This window comes from Monodon monoceros, unplaced genomic scaffold, assembly GCF_005190385.1.
Source record: "Monodon monoceros isolate NGI ecotype Baffin Bay Population unplaced genomic scaffold, NGI_Narwhal_1 Super_Scaffold_18, whole genome shotgun sequence".
Lineage (NCBI taxonomy): Eukaryota > Metazoa > Chordata > Mammalia > Artiodactyla > Monodontidae > Monodon > Monodon monoceros.
In genome coordinates this window covers 22,659,261-22,676,947 of record NW_021703774.1, presented here as the reverse complement: position 1 = coordinate 22,676,947, position 17,687 = coordinate 22,659,261, and the positions used below count along the sequence as shown (strand labels likewise).

Below are 17,687 nucleotides of genomic sequence, written 5' to 3'. Positions count from 1 at the left end.
AAACAACCTTACGGAGACACCGCTCTGTTTTTCCTGGTTTCCCTTAATTGCTATTTTTTTTTACTGTATCTTCACTCCACTCCCTTCCCTTCCCTTCCCTTCCCTTTGTAATGTCTCAGTTTTTATTTGGGCCCAAATTAGTGTTCCAGTATCATACTACATAGTCTGGCCAGTTCTTTGTTTTTTTGTTTTTGTTTTTGTTTTTGTGGTACGCGGGCCTCTCACACTTGTGGCCTCTCCCGTTGCGGAGCACAGGCTCTGGACGCGCAGGCTCAGCGGCCATGGCTCACGGGCCCTGCCGCTCCGCGGCCTGTGGGATCTTCCCGGACCGGGGCATGAAACCATGTCCCCTGCATCGGCAGGCGGACTCTCAACCACTGCGCCACCAGGGAAGCCCCAGTTCTTTAATTATTACTATTTTTTTTGTCTTCTGCTGGTATTCTTAATTTCTTTCTTTTTTTTCTTTAAATAAAGAGTATATGGGTGGTGCACTTTCTGAACCGTCACATACCTGGCAGTGTTTTTCTGTTACCTTTGCATATGTGATACCGTGACTGGATATCAAATCCTTAGCTTACAATCTTCTCCTTTAAAAACAATAGATACTTGCTTTTGTTTTCTGGGATAGAGTATTGCAGAAGAGAGGCTTTCTGTCTGATTTTGAGTTTCTTTTGTATTGTGTACAATGTGAATTTTTCTCCTTAGATAGATACCTCTATATCCTTTAGATTTAAAAATGTCACCATGTTATTTCTAGGTATGGTCTCTTCCTTAATATTTCTTAGTGTTGGGTAACCTTTTTGAGGTCTGAAGACTAGCCTTTTAATTTTAGACCATTATTCTCCTATTATTTGATTCTTGCCTTTATTCTCTGCTCTGTTTCCATGGAACCTGATATTTCGCCACATCCAATCTGCTGTTTACCACTCCTCCTGAGGTTGTCAACAATTAGGTTTTTCCCTTAGAGAATCTTTCTCACTCTCAGATTAGTCCCTCTTCATGCTTACTTGCTTCTGTTTTTAGATGTGTTCTCTTGAAAGTCGGTATGCATGTGCTTTAGGGTCTTCTATGTTTACTGTTTCTCTTTCATAAGGGCACCTTTCCTCTAATCCCTCAAATTGATTTCTTTACAATTTTTCGATTTTTTAGTATGTCTGCATGTGCGTGCATTTAGGTCTGCTAGGATGGGATTAGATATACAAGAGATTCATTGGGGGCTGGGGCTGGGGGCTGGTGCCAGAGAAGGTAGGGAGAGGCTTTAGATCTAGGTTTGACACCCATGGAAGGAGAGGGAAGAAAGGAGATGGGAAGAATCTCGGACTACAGTTCCAAGAAAGATTCAGCCAGGCGGATGGAGATTCAAGCCAAAGTCATCTGTTGGAATCCAGCATGTCGCTGAATGGGCCTGCCTTAGTACCCCACCATGCTCATTGGCTAGAAAGAGTCCCCGGGAAGTGTAGGCTGGGGTGAACCTGGTGGATCCAGGGGCAGCCGATGGGACCATCAGTCAATGATGCTCTCCACCAGGGCATCTGAAGGGTATTTATTCACGGTTGCCACAGTATGTTCTTCTGTTGCTTGGGATTATTTTTCTAGTTCAGGTAGTTGAAATCCATTTTCTTCAAATTATGTGGGTACCTGTGCAAATCTTAAAAAGCACACTCAAAGGGGGAAGGGGAGAGTTTAGATTTAGTGGAGGTTTACTTTGTCAGATTAGAGGTTCTTTCACGTGTGAGAGATTTGGGCAGCCGTGTCCAAAGAATTTTGCTGTTGTGGCAGCATGAAGTTGGCTGGGCCAGTGCCCCTTTCCCAAGTGGCGTGGTTATGCCCTTCAGTTGCCAGCTCGAGCTGTGCCCTGCTTCACTGAGTGTGGAAGTATGAGCAGCCCTCACCCTGCTCCCCAAAGCAAAATGACCTTGACTGGCAAAGTAAGAAGATCATAATTCTGAAATTGCCCCTTGTAGCATTAAAGACCGGAAGTAAGGAGGTTCACGGTGAACCGAGACTGACCATCTTGACCTCATCATATGTGGCTGTAGTTTGTCCAGCTCTCACTGGTCCACGGGTGGGGATGTTAATGAGCTTCTGCTGGGGTCCATTCCAATGGCTCACGCTTTTTTTTTTTTTTTTTTGCGGTACGCGGGCCTCTCACTGTTGTGGGCTCCGGACGCGCAGGCTCAGCGGCCATGGCTCACGGGCCCAGCCGCTCCGCGGCATGTGGGATCCTCCCGGACCAGGGCACGAACCCATGTCCCCCGCATCGGCAGGCGGACTCCCAATCACTGCGCCACCAGGAAAGCCCTGGCTCACACTTCTATTTTTCCCGCTTTATTGAGAAATAGTTGACATACATCACTGTATAAGTTGTAGACATACAGCATGATGATTTGATTTACATATATTGTGAAATGATTACCACAGTAGGTTCAACTAACATCCATCTTCCCAAATATATACAATAAAAGGAAAAGAAAAAAGGAAAAAAAATTCTTGTGATGGGAACTCTTAGGATTTACTTGTAACAACTTTCCTACATGCCAGGCAGCAGTGTTGGCTATAGTCCTGTCATACGTTACATCCCTAGTACTTAAAAAAAAATTTTTTTTTTAATTTTACTGGAATATAGTTGATTTACAATGTTGTATTACTTTCGGGTGTACAGCAAAGTGATTCGGTTATACGTATACATTTATTCATTCTTTTTTAGATTCTTATATAGGTTATCACAGCCTAGTACTTTTTAATCTTATAAATTTGTACCTTTTAACTATCTTCCTCCAGTTCCCCCTCTCCCACCCTCCACCTCTGGTAACCACAAGTCTGATCTCTCTCTCTGTTTTTTGTTTTTTTTTATGAGCTTGATTTTTTTTCCTTATATATAAGTCAGATTGTGAATTTGTCTTCCTCTGTCTGACTCATTTTCCTTACTTGCTCACACTTTGATTTGAAGGTAGCACCCTTTCTCTCTCCTCCATTTCTAGTACTAATACAGAGTTTTCTTGTTATAGTCCTTTGGTCACTTAAGTGGGAGTTTGCAAGAAGGAGTTAAATGTATGTTCTCAGATTACCAACCTGAACCAGCCCCTGTTAGTGGTTTTTCTAAATTAAAAGTGCCTCCCAGAAAGTCCAGTATTTTAATAGCAGGTATTAACAAGTCTAGGCTGGCTCTGATCAAAATCGGGAAGGTACCAACTGTTAAACTTCATGACACTCCTTGTGTGTCTGATCTAGAACACGGGGAATCCAGGTGTCACTGTGACACACAGGCCCTCTAAGCCATCTGTCTGTCGACTTGTTTCTGGGGAGAAGTCTGATTCAGGTAAGGAATCAGGACTAGTAAGGAAGAGAGTGAGGAATTAGGAGTGTAGACAAATACTCAATGAAAATGGGCATTCAGTACGGAGAAGGCCCCCAGTGCTGGATACCTCAGTTTACCAACTAGATCACTTGCTGCACTTAGAGGTTTAGCATAGGAATGACGATTAGTCTCGGAAGGCCTGTCACATCTGCTTGTTGAAGTTCTCATCTTTCAAGACAGCTCACGTTTCCTCTTCCAATGTGGGTCTCAGTGAAAGGAAACAGTGGGCTGATTTTAGAGTTCATTCTGCAGACCTCTAGTTTCCAAACATTAATTGTGCACGTCTATCAGTAAAACACTTGGGGGTGTGTACCCCAGATCATGTCACTTATCTGTTTAGAGCCCCATCTGCCTCTGAATAAAAAGCCCAAGTGCTTGGGCTTCCCCGGTGGCGCAGTGGTTGAGAATCTGCCTGCTAATGCAGGGGACATGGGTTCGAGCCCTGGTCTGGGAAGATCCCACATGCCGCGGAGCAACTAGGCCCGTGAGCCACAACTACTGAACCTGCGCGTCTGGAGCCTGTGCTCCGCAGCAAGAGAGGCCGCGGTAGTGAGAGGCCCGTGCACCGCGATGAAGAGTGGCCCCCGCTTGCCACAACTAGAGAAAGCCCTCGTACAGAAATGAAGGCCCAACACAGCCAAAAATTAAAAAAAAAAAAAAAAGCAAAAAGCCAAGCATTTGAAGCCCTTTAAAAAAAAAAAAAAGCCCAAGTGCTTGCTTACAATCCCCGGCAACCCCTTCACAGTCTATGCCCTCACCCCTCTCTGACCTCATCTCCTCCCTGCCTCACTCCACCTCAGCCAAGGCGGCCTCCTTGCTGCTTCTTGGACAAACCCAACACACCAAAGACACTCTGCTTCCAGAGCTTTGCACCAACTTCCCTCTGCCCAGAACATTCTATCTCCAGATATCCTCACTAATTTAAAAAGGCAGTTACCCCTCCCCCATACACATCTGTACCTTTCTTTCCTGCGTATTCTTTATTGTACCACCAATTTCATACTATTTATTTTACTTGTTTATTAAATGTCCCTCTCCCCCCCCCCCCACCCCATAGAGATAAGCTCCATCAGGGCAGAAATATTTGTCTGTTTTCTAGTACCTGGTACATAGAAGCTGCTCAAAAAATATGAACGAATGAATGTACTACTGCCCTAATATGATGTATTTTTTAAAAACAATAAGCATAGAATTCCAAATATATTCATCATCCATCATATGGCATATCCCACGGAGTGCCTTTGAAACCTTTGCTTGTAAACGTAGGTGCCTTTGAAGGTCTTTGTGGAAAATGACTGGAACTTAATATTTTATCAAAATAAAATCTGACAGCAATCTCAAATTGGGCAGGAAGGGCAACCCTACAGAAAGGGATTCTGTTGCTCACCACCTGCCAAGTGACAAAACTGCCAATTTCTGGAGGAAGAAAGACTTTTCTTGTTGCCAGTAGAGGGTGCTGGGCACCAACAAATGTGAACAGGAGCAGGGCAGGGTGGGAGCCTGCTCCGAGGTGAGGTGACAGACAGAGGGTCAGGGGCAGCTGGCCTGGATTTGACCAGGCTCTATCCATTCTGATTCTTAGATTCCCGTATTGCATTTCAGCTTCCACTCTACCAGGTGTTAATAACTCATTTACAGGCTTGCTGAATATCCCAGAGCTACTTCTCAACAAACAACTCTCTCCTGATCATTTGCTGTTGTTTTCTGCCAGAGGAATTGGAGTATCCTTGTGTAACAATTGCTTTATTTTTGTGTTATAAAACAAATTATGGGAGGCGGGTACAGCTGTATTTTGTACACCTCTGACATATTTATTTCTGCCCGGTGTCCTCAGGTCACTTTAGTGGGAACTGTGTGCACTGATGCTCCAGCTTGTACTACTGCCCCTCACTGCCCTCACTCCAGCCGGCAGAAGAGGCCTCTGACCAGCGCTAGCTTCCTGTCCCGAAACGCAGAGACACAAGAAAATATACCATCTTCTCTTCCTTCGCTCTCATCTCTTCAGAAAGGCTGTTGGAAGGTTCAACCACAGATTTTTTTTTTTTAATTATTTTTGTTGTTGTTGCGTTGGGTCTTCCTTGCTGCACACAGGCTTTCTCTAGTTGCAGTGAGTGGGGGCTACTCTTTGTTGTGATGCGCAGGCTTCTCATTGCAGTGGCTTCTCTTGTTGTGGAGCATGGGCTCCAGGCACGTGGGCTTCAGTAGTTGTGGCACGTGGGCTCAGTAGTTGTGGTGCACGGGCTTAGTTGCTCCGCGGCACATGGGATCTTCCCGGACCAGGGCTCTAACCTGTGTCCCCTGCATTGGCAGGCAGATTCCTAACCACTGCACCACCAGGGAAGCCCTTGACCACAGATTGAGTGAGAGGGGACTGCAGGAGAGGGGCAGAAGGGAGAAATCAGGCTGGGGGTGGGGAGGACAAAATCCCAGCCTCTGCCCTGGAAAATCAGAGATAAGTGGCTGCTTTGTTTAAAGGCAATCCCCCAAGTCACCCTATGTGAGTGTCGAGGTAGATGGGGTTCCTCAGAGATGCTTCTTCCTCTCCTCCGTTCACTTGGCGGAATTAGGGAGGCTTCTGGAACTGCCTGGAAGTCTTGACTGGTCACAGCCTGGCATGGGGAGGGAAACCCATCTGCCAGGCTCCTGGGGAGCTGGCAGGTCTGTCCCCTTCTCTATGGAGCTGCCACAGAATCCCAGGGTGTTCAAGGTGCCGTGATTCTGTGGGTGTGGCTCCTCAGAGGCTGTAATATATCCCCAGGCTCCAATTTTGTCTTCATCTAAATAGCCTTAGTGTGCGAATTGACTGATGTTGCCACAGGCAAATACCAGGCTTTTGACTTAGAAAATGATTTTATTTGAATAAAGTATTATCTCTTTGTATATTGGAGTTCTATATAAGATTCAATTTATAAAAACAGGGTTTATTGATAAAGCAATTTTGAAAGCTTCGAGACATTAATTCTTTATATTGTTATTTTAGAAATATGATTTTTGGAAAAATGGATAATCCAGATCAAAGAGGGAAAAAAGAATGAAAACTGACCTTGAGATTTAAGAATGAAATATTGTAACAGTTATAATGTTAAAAGAGGCCAGATTTAAAAATTGCATGTATAAATTACAAAATCATTATGTAAAAACAGAGCACATCTAGGAAAAAATGACTGGAAAGAAATACAGGTTGGGATTTCCCTGGTGGTCCAGCAGTTAAGACTCTGCCCTCTCAATGCAGGGGGCCTGGGTTCGATCACTGGTCAGGGAACTAGAACCCACATGCCACAACTAGAGATCCCGCATGCTGCAACTAAAGATCTCGCATGCCAAAACTAAAGATCCTCCACACCACAACAAAGATCCTGCATGCCGCAGCTAAGACCCGGTGCAGCCAAATAAATAAAAATAAAATAAATAAATATATATAAAAAAAAGAAATACGGGTTAATGTTTACCAAAATTATCACTGGGGGATGTGAAAATGGATTACTCCCCCTTCTTTCTAATCTCATATATTCCCTAAATATTCTATGACCTATGATCAGGTTACTTTTTTTTTTTTTTGGCAACTACTAATCTGTTCTTTGTATCTACAAGTCATTGTTTTATTTTGTTTTAGATTCCATATATGTGGGAGATCATACAGTATTTGTCTTTCTCTGTCTGACTTATTTCACTTAGCATAATGCCCTCCTTGTCCATCCATGTTGTCAAAAATGGCAGGATTTCCTTCTTTTTATGGCTGTATAATATTCCATTATGTATATATGTGTATATGTATATAATTTTTATTTATCTACTTTTGGCTGTGTTGGGTCTTCGTTGCGGTGCGCAGCCTTCTCATTGCGGTGGCTTGTCCTGTTGTGGAGCACAGGCTGTAGGCATGTGGGCTTCAGTAGTTGCGGCACGTGGTCTCAGTAGTTGTGGCTCCCGTGCTCTAGAGCGCAGGTTCAGTGGTTGTGGCGCATGGGCTTAGTTGCTCTGCAGCATGTGGGATCTTCCCGGACCAGGGCTCGAAACCATGTCCCCTGCATTGGCAGGAGGATTCTTAACCACTGCGCCACCAGGGAAGTCCCATGTATATAATTTTTATAACAATGAAACATGTTATGGCTCCTTTGCTGGAACGTCACTTTGGTTTATTTCAATTTTATTTTAACAAATACTCGTTGAGCACCTGCCCTGTTCTCTACTCTCCCCCGCCCTGGGGATGCCTTTCTCACAGAGCTCAAATCCAGCAGCCAAAGTAGGTGTCTAGAACGTGGTTATAGTAGTTTTTTATCAATACATAGAAGGTGCAATAATGAAGCGTATTCATAGGCGACACAGCACGAAGAAGGAGGACTCATTCCATCTGGTGGAGTGACGTCAGGTCACTTGGGAGACGACTGGGGGCCTGGGTTTTAAAAGATCTTCCACCCCAGACAAAAAATGGGTATAAAATGATGGCGTTCTTACTAAGAAGTAGCACGTGCATGCCACACAGTGATTCATAAAATCCTTCCCTGTCCAGCCGTAGTGACAAAGGCTGGCTGAGGTGGGGAAGCTTAGCTGCTGTTCTTTGCCCCCATAACCTCCAGCAGACCCTCCCAGGCCTTGCCAAAGAAAGAGACAATCTGAGTTGAAAACACTGTTCAAATACTTTAATTTGCTCCTCACCGCAACCCTTCAAAGGATATTGTTATCCTTGTTTTACAGACAGGAAACTAACGCTTACAAATAGGAAATGCTCAGCCCCAGGGCACACAGCTTTGAGGATGCCGAGCTGTCTCCAGGATTCAACGAGATCATTTCCCTAAAGCACCCGTCTCGGTGCCTCGTGTTTTCTAGTGTTGGGACTGCACTTGCTCCCCTCTGCTGTCAGACAAAAGCCGGGAGTCAGGAGGATGCTGAGCTCCTGAAGCAGACCCCACTGGAACACGACCCTATGGACGGGGGTCTGATGCAGTGTCCTGCGTGCTGAGACAGGCCGGGTTTGGAGACTGTAAATGGCCTTATGTGTGGGTTTTAAAATCTTGTTGGAAAAAAGATACATCGTTTTTTGTTTTTGTTTTTGTTTTGGCGGTACGCGGGCTTCTCACTGTTGTGGCCTCTCCCGTTGCGGAGCACAGGCTCCGGACGCGCAGGCTCAGCGGCCATGGCTCACGGGCCCAGCTGGTCCACAGCATGTGGATCTTCCCGGACCGAGGCACGAGCCCGTGTCCCCTGCATCGGCAGGCGGACTCCCAACCACTGCGCCACTAGGGAAGCCCAGATACATCATTTTTAAATACAACAATGTTAAAGACAATTCTGAAAATGAAAATATGAAATCCTACGCTAGCACAACTTATTTGGGAATGCTTTCTTGTTACTGCATTTTGTATTCTGTTATTGTCATTTGTTGTTAGGTCACAGACATACTGACCTCTCCCTCCCCTTCTCCCCAGTCCAGTCCGTGGCCAAGTCCGGAATGACCTGGACGGCACATCTGCCCTCTCCTCTCACCCCCATGGCCACTGCCTAGTCAGGCCTCCACCCCTCCGACAGGCTGCCCTCAGCACTTTAGTCTTCGAAGGTCTCTCAGCTTCATCTCTGAAGCCCCAACCCTGCTGTTCATCCTCTACACAGCACGTAGAATTACCTTTAAAATGTTTTTCTTTTATTGTGGTAAAATATACATAACATACAATTTACTATTTTAAGTATTTTTAAGCGTACACTTCACTGGCATTAATTACATGCACATTGTTGTGCAACTGTCACCACGGTCCGCCTCCAGAACTTCTTCATCTTCCCAAACTGAAACTCTGAACGCTTTGAACGGTAACTCCCCATCCCCCCTGCTTCCAGCCCCTGGCAACCACCATCCTACTTTCTGTCTTTATTAACTTGATGACTCTAGGTACGTCGCGTAAGTGGAATCACACAGTGTTGGTCCTTTTGTGACCAGCTTATTTTACTCGGCGTAATATCCTCAAGGTTGTAGCATGTGTCAGAATGTCTACCTTTTTCAAGGCTGAATAATATCCCATTGTATGTGTGTACCACACTTTGTTTATCCATGAGAATGATCTTTTAACATGCAAATCAGATCACGTCCGTTTTTTGCTTAAGACTCCTCAGTGGCTTCCCATGGCTCTCAGTCAGAGGCTTCCCATGGCTGGGATGCCCTCCTCCAGCTTCCGCCCCTCGGCCTCTGTGCTCTGGCCACGCGGGCCGCTTCCTGATCCCGGAACAAGCCAAGCCCTTTCCCAGCCCCACACTCACGTTGCCCTCTGCCTGGAACCATCTTCCCTGCTCCCTTGGCACTGGTTCATTCTCACTCCAGATGTTGCCTCCTTGGTGAGGCCTCCCCAGTCACTCTCTCTTTCAGCACCCTGTTTACTTCCTTCACATTATCTGGCTTCTTTGGTGGCTTGTTTATTGTCTGTCTCCTCTCCTTGGAATGGGAGCTTCACAAGATGCAGACCTGGCCGTCTGGGTCGCTGCCGTGGGCTCGGTAAAGATGCTCTGATGAGCGCCTGGCTGAATGGGCGCTGTCGGGCTGTCTGCAGGGGGCGTGACCTGCCGTGATTTAGTGTCACTTGCTCACTTGTCCTAAATGCGCTTTTATAAAAGTACTGATATTAGAACGTGGTTGTGACCTTGCAAGGGGCTGCACTTGACTGTTAGGAACCCAGGTTTTCTCCCTCTCTTCCTTGTATCCACAGCCTCCTGATCAGGTAGCTGGACTGAAGGTCTCATTTTCTTCTTCCGTCAAATCAAGGTGGGGCATGCTGACAGCGTGTGTCTCCTCCTGACTTCCTAGCGCTTTGTGATGATGTAGGGAGGGAGAGAAACTGAGAATATCGGGTAAAGAGCTTTAAAAAGAAATATATCAAATCTTTTAACTAGAGGAAGAAAGAAACCAAGAAGAACATAACAAAATTATTTGAAAAATTTCCCCAGAGAAAGCAGAATTTCCACTCATCTGCATTTAAAAGTTTGTAATGAGGGAAAATCTGTTCAATAAACACAAAGAATAATTTATTTTCAAATCACACATATCTATAGAAACACATAAAAATGCATAGTTAGAGAAGGATGAAGAGATCTTAGAAGGAAAAGCCCTTAATTTAACACGCTGGCAAAGAGCTAAGTGATATATGTACCGGCATACTTTTTCTGTGTTGCAAATATCTCCTCCTACTTTCGGCTTGCCTTTTCGTTAATGGGGTCTTAAAATAAACATATTATTGAATATAACATACATACATACATACAGAACAGTGACTACATCATGCAGTCCAATGTGAATTTTTTACAAATGAACTGTGTGACCAGCATCCAGATTGAGAATCAATATCACCAGCGTCCCCAAAGCCCCTTTTATGCCTCCTCTGGTCACCACCCCTCCAAGGTAACCACTATCCTGACTTACGTACATGGGAGATGAGGAAAGTTCTCTTTGGTGCGTGCTTGCGTGTGGGATTCAGTGCATTGATTTGGGCAGTTGTTTTTTTCGTTTGTTTTTTTGCGGTACGCGGGCCTCTCACTGTTGTGGCCTCTCCCGTTGCAGAGCACAGCCTCCGGACGCGCAGGCTCAGCGGCCGTTGCTCACGGGCCTAGCCACTCCATGGCATGTGGGATCCTCCCGGACCGGGGCACGAACCTGCGTCCCCCGCAACGGCAGGCGGACTCTCAACCACTGCGCCACCAGGAAAGCCCCAACTTGATGTTTTGATGTACTTATATATTGTGAAATGATCACCACAATCCAGCTAATTAATGTATCTATCACGTCTCTGTACTTACCATTTGTATGTGTGTGTGTTGAGAAGATTTAAGCTACATCCTCTTAGCAGATATCAGTTATACGATACAGTATTATTAGCTATAGTCACCATGCAGTACATTAGGTCTCCAGAACCTATTCATCTTGCATAACTGAAACGCTGTACTTTTGACCAACATCACCCCACTTCCCCCTCCCCCCATCCCGGCAACCACCATCCTTCTCTCTGATTCTAGGAGTTTGACTGTTCTTTAAATTCCACATAAAGTGAGATGTGGTATTTCTCTTTCTGTGTCTTGCTTATTTTGCTTAGCATAATGTCCTTCAGCTCCATCCCACTTATTCAAATGGCAGGATTTTCTTTTTTGTGGCTGAAAAATATTCCAATGTGTCACACAATTCTTACCAACAACAATCCCCAACCCTTGAACAGCTCTTGACAACTTTTGTCTGCAAGACCGTTTTACGAATGCTCTTTCAATTGAATGCTTGGAAGGAAATTTCTTTGTGTGGGTTAATGGATACAGCTTATGCAGCCAAGAAGCACGTTCCTTCTGAATGTTTTTCAAAATTGTAAGGGCAGCAAAGCCAGTCTGTAAACTCTCAGAAGGTCTCTTCTGACATCCCAAGGGAGGATGGGACTCTTCCCCAATGGCATCTTCCCTGGCCTAAGGTGTGGTGGACGGAACCGTCAGGTGCTGGCTTTACTTCATTTTCTCATCCTCCATTCTTCATGAAGTAGGTATTCTTTCCCCCATTTTGTGGTGCATCAAACCGAGTTATCAAGAGTGCTTAAATAACTTGCCCAAGCTCCTAAGCAGGCAGGTTATTGTCAGAATTTATCTGTTTTAACTGCAGAGATTGTGCATTAAAAACAAAGCAAAGCAAAACAAAAATCTCATTTTTCTGATTACTAAAAAAGGCCTTCAGAAATTCTGGAAAATACAGAAGAAATATAAAGATGATACTAAAAATCACCCAGATTTCTTCAACTCAGTAGTAATCATTGTTAACACATTGGTAAATTTCTTTTTTTTTCTCCTGTGTGCGTTGACTGAAATCATACATTTTTTTCATATTCTTTTCCATTATGGTTTATTACAGGATATTGAATATAGTTCCCTGTGCTATACGGTAGGGCCTTATTGTTTATCCATTCTATAAATAATAGTTTGCATCTGCTAGTCCCAAACTCCTAACCCAACCCTCTCCTGTACCCCCTCCCCCTTGGCAACCACAAGTCTGTTCTCTATGTCTGTGAGTATGTTTCTGTTTCTGTTTCGTAGATAAGTTCATTTGTGTTATCTTTTAGATTCTACATATAAGTGATATCATATGGTATTTGTCTTTCTCTGTCTGACTTACTTCACTCAGTATGATAATGGCATTATTTCATTCTTTTTTTATGGCTGAGTAATATTCCACTGTATATATGTACCACATCTCCTTTATCCATTCATCTGTTGTTGGACATTTAGGTTGTTTCCACATCTTGGCTATTGTAAATAGTGCTACCTTCAACATCGGGGCACATGCATCTTTTCAAATTATAGTTTTGTCTGGATATATGCCCAGAAGGGGGATTGCTGGCTCATATGATAACTCTATTTTTAGTTTTTTAAGGACCCTCCATACTGTTTTCTATAGTGGCTCCACCAATTTACATTCCCATCAACAGTGTAGGAGGGTTCCCTTTTCTCCACACCCTTTCCAGCATGAAATCATACATTTTAATGATGATACATATTCCTTTTTAACTGACATTGCATAGTGTGAGCTTTCTTTATGCCATTTAAAATTCTTCTGAACATGGTTTTTAATGACTATTTAACAATTTATTTTGTGTATTTATCTTTCTTTTGTTGGGCATTTTCTTAATATTTTTGGTAATTGTATGAAATGCTGTAGAAAATCTTTGTGTTTCAACTGTTGTCTAAATCTCAAATTATCTCTGTGGGACAGATTCATTTAAAAGGAGACTTACTGGGGCAAGTTTATGAATATTTTTAAGGCCCTTGATATATATGACCAAATTACTGCAGCAAAGGTGGCACCTGTAAATGCACCTGGCACCTTCTCACTGCTCTCTCTGCAACATTGACTATTAACTTCTCAAAAGAAGTCTTTACTAATTTGGTGCCTGAATAATGCTACCTTCCTGTTTTTTGGTTTTGTTTTTGTTTATTGAAGTTAGTTGATTTACAGTGCTGTGTTAGTTTCAGGTATACAGCAAAGTGATTCAGATATATATTCTTTTTCAGATTCTTCTCCATTATAGTTTATTACAAGATATTGAATATAGTTCCCTGTGCTATTCCGTAGGTCCTTGTTGTTTATCTATTTTGTATATAGTAGTTTGTATCTGCTAATTACAAACTCCTAATTTATCCTCCCACCTTTCCCCTTTGGTAACCATAAGTTTATTTTCTATGTCTGTGAGTCTGTTTCTGTTTTGTAAATAAGTTCATTTGTATCATTTTTTAGATTCCACATGTAAGTGATATCATATGGTATTTATCTTTCTCTGACTTCCTTCACTTAGTATGATAATCTCTAGGTCTTTCCATGTTGCTGCAAATGGCATTATTTCATTCTTTTTTATGGCTGAGTAATATTCCATTGTGTATATATATACACAATGGAATATTATATATACATATACACAGTATATATATATATATATATATATATATATATATATATACCACATCTTCTTTATCCATTCATCTGTTGATGGACAGTTAGGTTGCTTCCATGTCTTGGCTATTGTGAATAGTGCTGCTATGAATATTGGGTTGCATGTATCTTTTCGAATTATAGTTTTCTCTGGATATATACCCAGGAGTGGGATTTCAGGACCATACGGTAGCTCTATTTTTGTTTTTTGAGGAACCTCTATACTGTTTTCTACAGTGGCTGCACCAATTTACATTCCACCAACAGTGCTACCTTCCTGTTGATTAAGCCTGTCCTCTTTCGACTTCTCCATGCTCCATGGAGGGGATCCTGGCTGAAGGTAACAGGGCCACTGCCTCTTGGATCCCTTCTTTTATTTTTTTAAAAAGCCCTTCCATAGTGTTTTCCATGTCCTGGGAACTCTTTAAGTGCTTAACAAATACTAATTCAAATAACCCTACAATGGAGGCTCTATTGTCATCCTCCTTATTCAATAGATGTGGAAACTAAGGCACGGAGCGCAGCTCCAGGCCACCTGACTTGCGACAAGGTAGAGCTGGGCTCGGTCTGGGGAGCGGGCGCTGGGGCCACTCAGAAGCAGGGAAGGGTTCCTGCTGCACAAAGAAGCCAGCACCTCTGATTTGGGTCTCAGCCACGCATTCCCTGACTCATCACCCTTCTTTCTTTTAGGCCCTGTCTTATTTCTTCAGGTGCTTTGAGCACCAGTTCATGGACACTGTTGCCAAGCCTGGTCACATTAACAGGCCTACAGGCAGCCTGGCCAGTGTCCTTGGGGTGTCAAGAATGACACTTGCTTTGTAGTCAAGGCTGTGGCACAGACAGGTCATAAGGAATCACAGCCGTGAGTCACTGTGCCACGGCCTTTTCCAACCCCAAAGCTCAGTGGATGGCAGGGCTACCTCTGCCAGTCAGCGTGGAAGTGTCCCAAACCCAAGAGGAAGGGAAATCTGACATCGACTGCTCACTGGGGAGCTAGGGAGAATCCACATTAGCCTCACGTCAGCCCAGCCACACTTATCACCCCGTGCAGCTGTCTGTTTACTAAGGGTGGACTTCCTACTGCTGGGACCCTGTCTTTGTCTCCCCAGCCCTGAGGTGTCTGGTGATTGATAGGTGCTCAGTGAATGCTGATTGAATGAATGAACTGCAGATGGGATGAGCTGGCTGACCAGAAGTGGCCCACCTACTGAGATTAAGAGATTGTTTACCCACGAGATTAAGGTGCTGCGGGCGTGGTCTACCCTGGTCAGGGGGCCTGCGTTCAAATCCCAGTGGTGTCCCTGACATTCAGGCTCATGGCCTTGGGTGATATAATTTGTGTGTTTTGGCCTCAGTTTTCCTTCTCAAAGGCCCCCATTGTTGTGAGGGTAGAAATGGAATGTGTGTGATGACAAGGAGACCCAGGTAGATGTAAGCGATGGGCGCTGAGCCTTTGGACGGGGATCTCGGAGCCACAGGGTCTGCTCTGTCTCGCTCCTTTGGAGCAAAGGCGGCACCATTAGGGGTTCCAGGGTTGACCTCCCTGCCCTACTCATAAATGCTTTTCCTGAAGGGGGCTCTGTCCTCTTGACAGGGCTTCAGCCTCTGGGAGGCAGGAAGCTGATTTGCCAAGACCTCTGGGGTCTGGCTGGACAAGTTTCACATCGGCTGAGGCTGGATTCCAGGAAGTTCTAGACTTCCCTCCCACTGTTAACAAATTAAGAAGCGGCCACAGCGATGTGGTGAAGGCAAAGGAAGGAATAGGGTACCACAGAAGCAAGGGCCCATCTCTGCTGCATCCTTTGTGAAACTCCTCCCTCCACCCTTCCCTGTTCTCTCCTTCCTGGCATTCTCCTACATAGGCCCAAAGGGGTGGCAAGGGCTCAGCCTCCCTCAGCCTCCCTCCTCTGGCCTCCCTCAGAGGGAGATGGCTTCTCATTCCGGGACAAGGCAAACAAGTCCTCAGGACTGAGAGACCCGCCTTAGGGCTTTGGCCTCAGGGTTCTGTAGCCAGACCGCCTGGCAGAGGTCATCCCATCCACTCCAGCTGGAGCCTTCCTTCTTGCAAGGACTCTGAAGGCTTTAAAAAAAAAAAAAGTATTATTCTGTTTATAGACACCCAGTAACAGGCCGTGTTAACATAGGGCGATAGCAACATCTTCCTCTGAGAGGCTGCCCGCTGTAAGTGGTCGCGAGCAGGTTAAGGGGCAAGGGCTGCGCTGTGCTCTTTTGCAAACAGCGTGTCAGCTTCAGCCCCGAGTCTCATTCGCAATCTCACTGCCTCTTCAGGCTTCTGTGGGGCACACCGGTTGCTTTCCTTCTGCAGGATTTTGGGCAAAGTGTTGGGCTCCTACATCCCAGTCCTTCAGTTTGTCCACCTCAGAGGCTTCTCCAGGCTCTGGGGAAAGTTGGGGAGGGGAACCCTTTTCTTAGAGAAATCTTCCTCAGGAAAGAGTCAAGGGGCTGCACAGTTCTGTGGTTAGTGCCCCTGGGGGAGCCTAGAAGCTGCCCTTGGACAAGGGACTTGGGTGATGTCCAGGGATGTCTCTTTTGCTCACAGAGCGCTAGTCAGCCTCTCACTGAAGATGAGGCTGAAATGCATGCATCCTCGTACAAGAAGCACGCTGACCTAAATTCACAATGAGGAGACATGGCCTCAGGTCTTTGCCAAAGACCAAATTTTGATAGTGAAGACCCACAGCCCTACTTTCTCCAAAGTAATAGGTGATTCCTTAGGTTGGTCCCCTTTGAAGGACTGACTCTAGAGCAAACAAATATTATTTGGGAACATAAAATGCTCAAAAATTATAATTAGTATTCTCAGAATGATTTTTAATTGAATATATAGTTGATTTCCAATATTGTGGTAGTTTCAGGTGTACAGCAAAGTGATTCAGTTATACATATACATATATGTATTCTTTTCATATTCTTTTCTATTATGGTTTATCACAGGATATTGAATATAGTTTCCTGTGCTATACAGTAGGACCTTGTTGTTTATCCATTCTATGTATAATAGTTTGCATCTGCTAATCTTAAACTCCCAGTCCAACCCTCTCCCACACCCCCTCCCCCTTGGCAACCACAAGTCTGTTCTCTATGTCTGTAAGTCTGTTTCATAGATAAGTTCATTTGTGTCATATTTTAGATTCCACATATAAGTGATATCATATGGTATTTGTCCTTCTCTTTCTAACTTACTTCGCTTAGAATGAGTGGCCCAGGGTTTATTTTGGACCCATAGCTTTTTTTTTTTTGGCTCTACAATAAAGAATATTAAAAAAAAAAAAAAAAGAATATTTACATAATAATGGTAACATAAATGTCACTTACTTGTTTTCAGCATTTAAAATCAACTTATAAACAAAGGACTAAACAGAACGTTAAGGTTACCAGTCTTGACATCGCAAATGCCAAGGTGTAGCTAGTACAGGGTTGGGAGACCAGGCTGGGTGAGGAGGTGCAAGACATGGTCGCTTCATAGTCTAGTTTTACATGATGCAAAAATAAGACACTGTCTGCAGCTCAGGGAGCAAGAAATAGAGATTTTTGTATATTGTTTAAATTTGCAAAAGTGATGAAAATAACTAAAATTACCAATGCGTTTATTAAAAATTTGAGAGGAGGATGGAATCCAGAATGAGGGGGGGAAAAGAGCTAAACCCTTGTTTTTCGTAGCAGGGAGTCAACAGATACGTCTAAGGTAAGAAATCGAGCATACTGTTTCTGGTTTGGGAGGTAAACTGTCAGAAGTGACGTTTGAAGAGTGGGGAAGGATGGAGTGGGAGACTATTACTTTTCATTATAAATCTTTCTTTGCTATTTGATTTAGTACCATAGATACGTCCTTGAACACACACACACACACACACACACACACACACACACACACACACACAC

At 44.2% G+C, this 17,687-nt stretch overlaps 1 pseudogene; it reads left to right on the top strand.

The window, feature by feature from the left end:
* The first annotated feature begins 9,779 nt into the window (after positions 1 to 9,779).
* Positions 9,780 to 17,687, top strand: part of LOC114897807 — a 10,224-nt pseudogene continuing 2,316 nt past the window's right edge.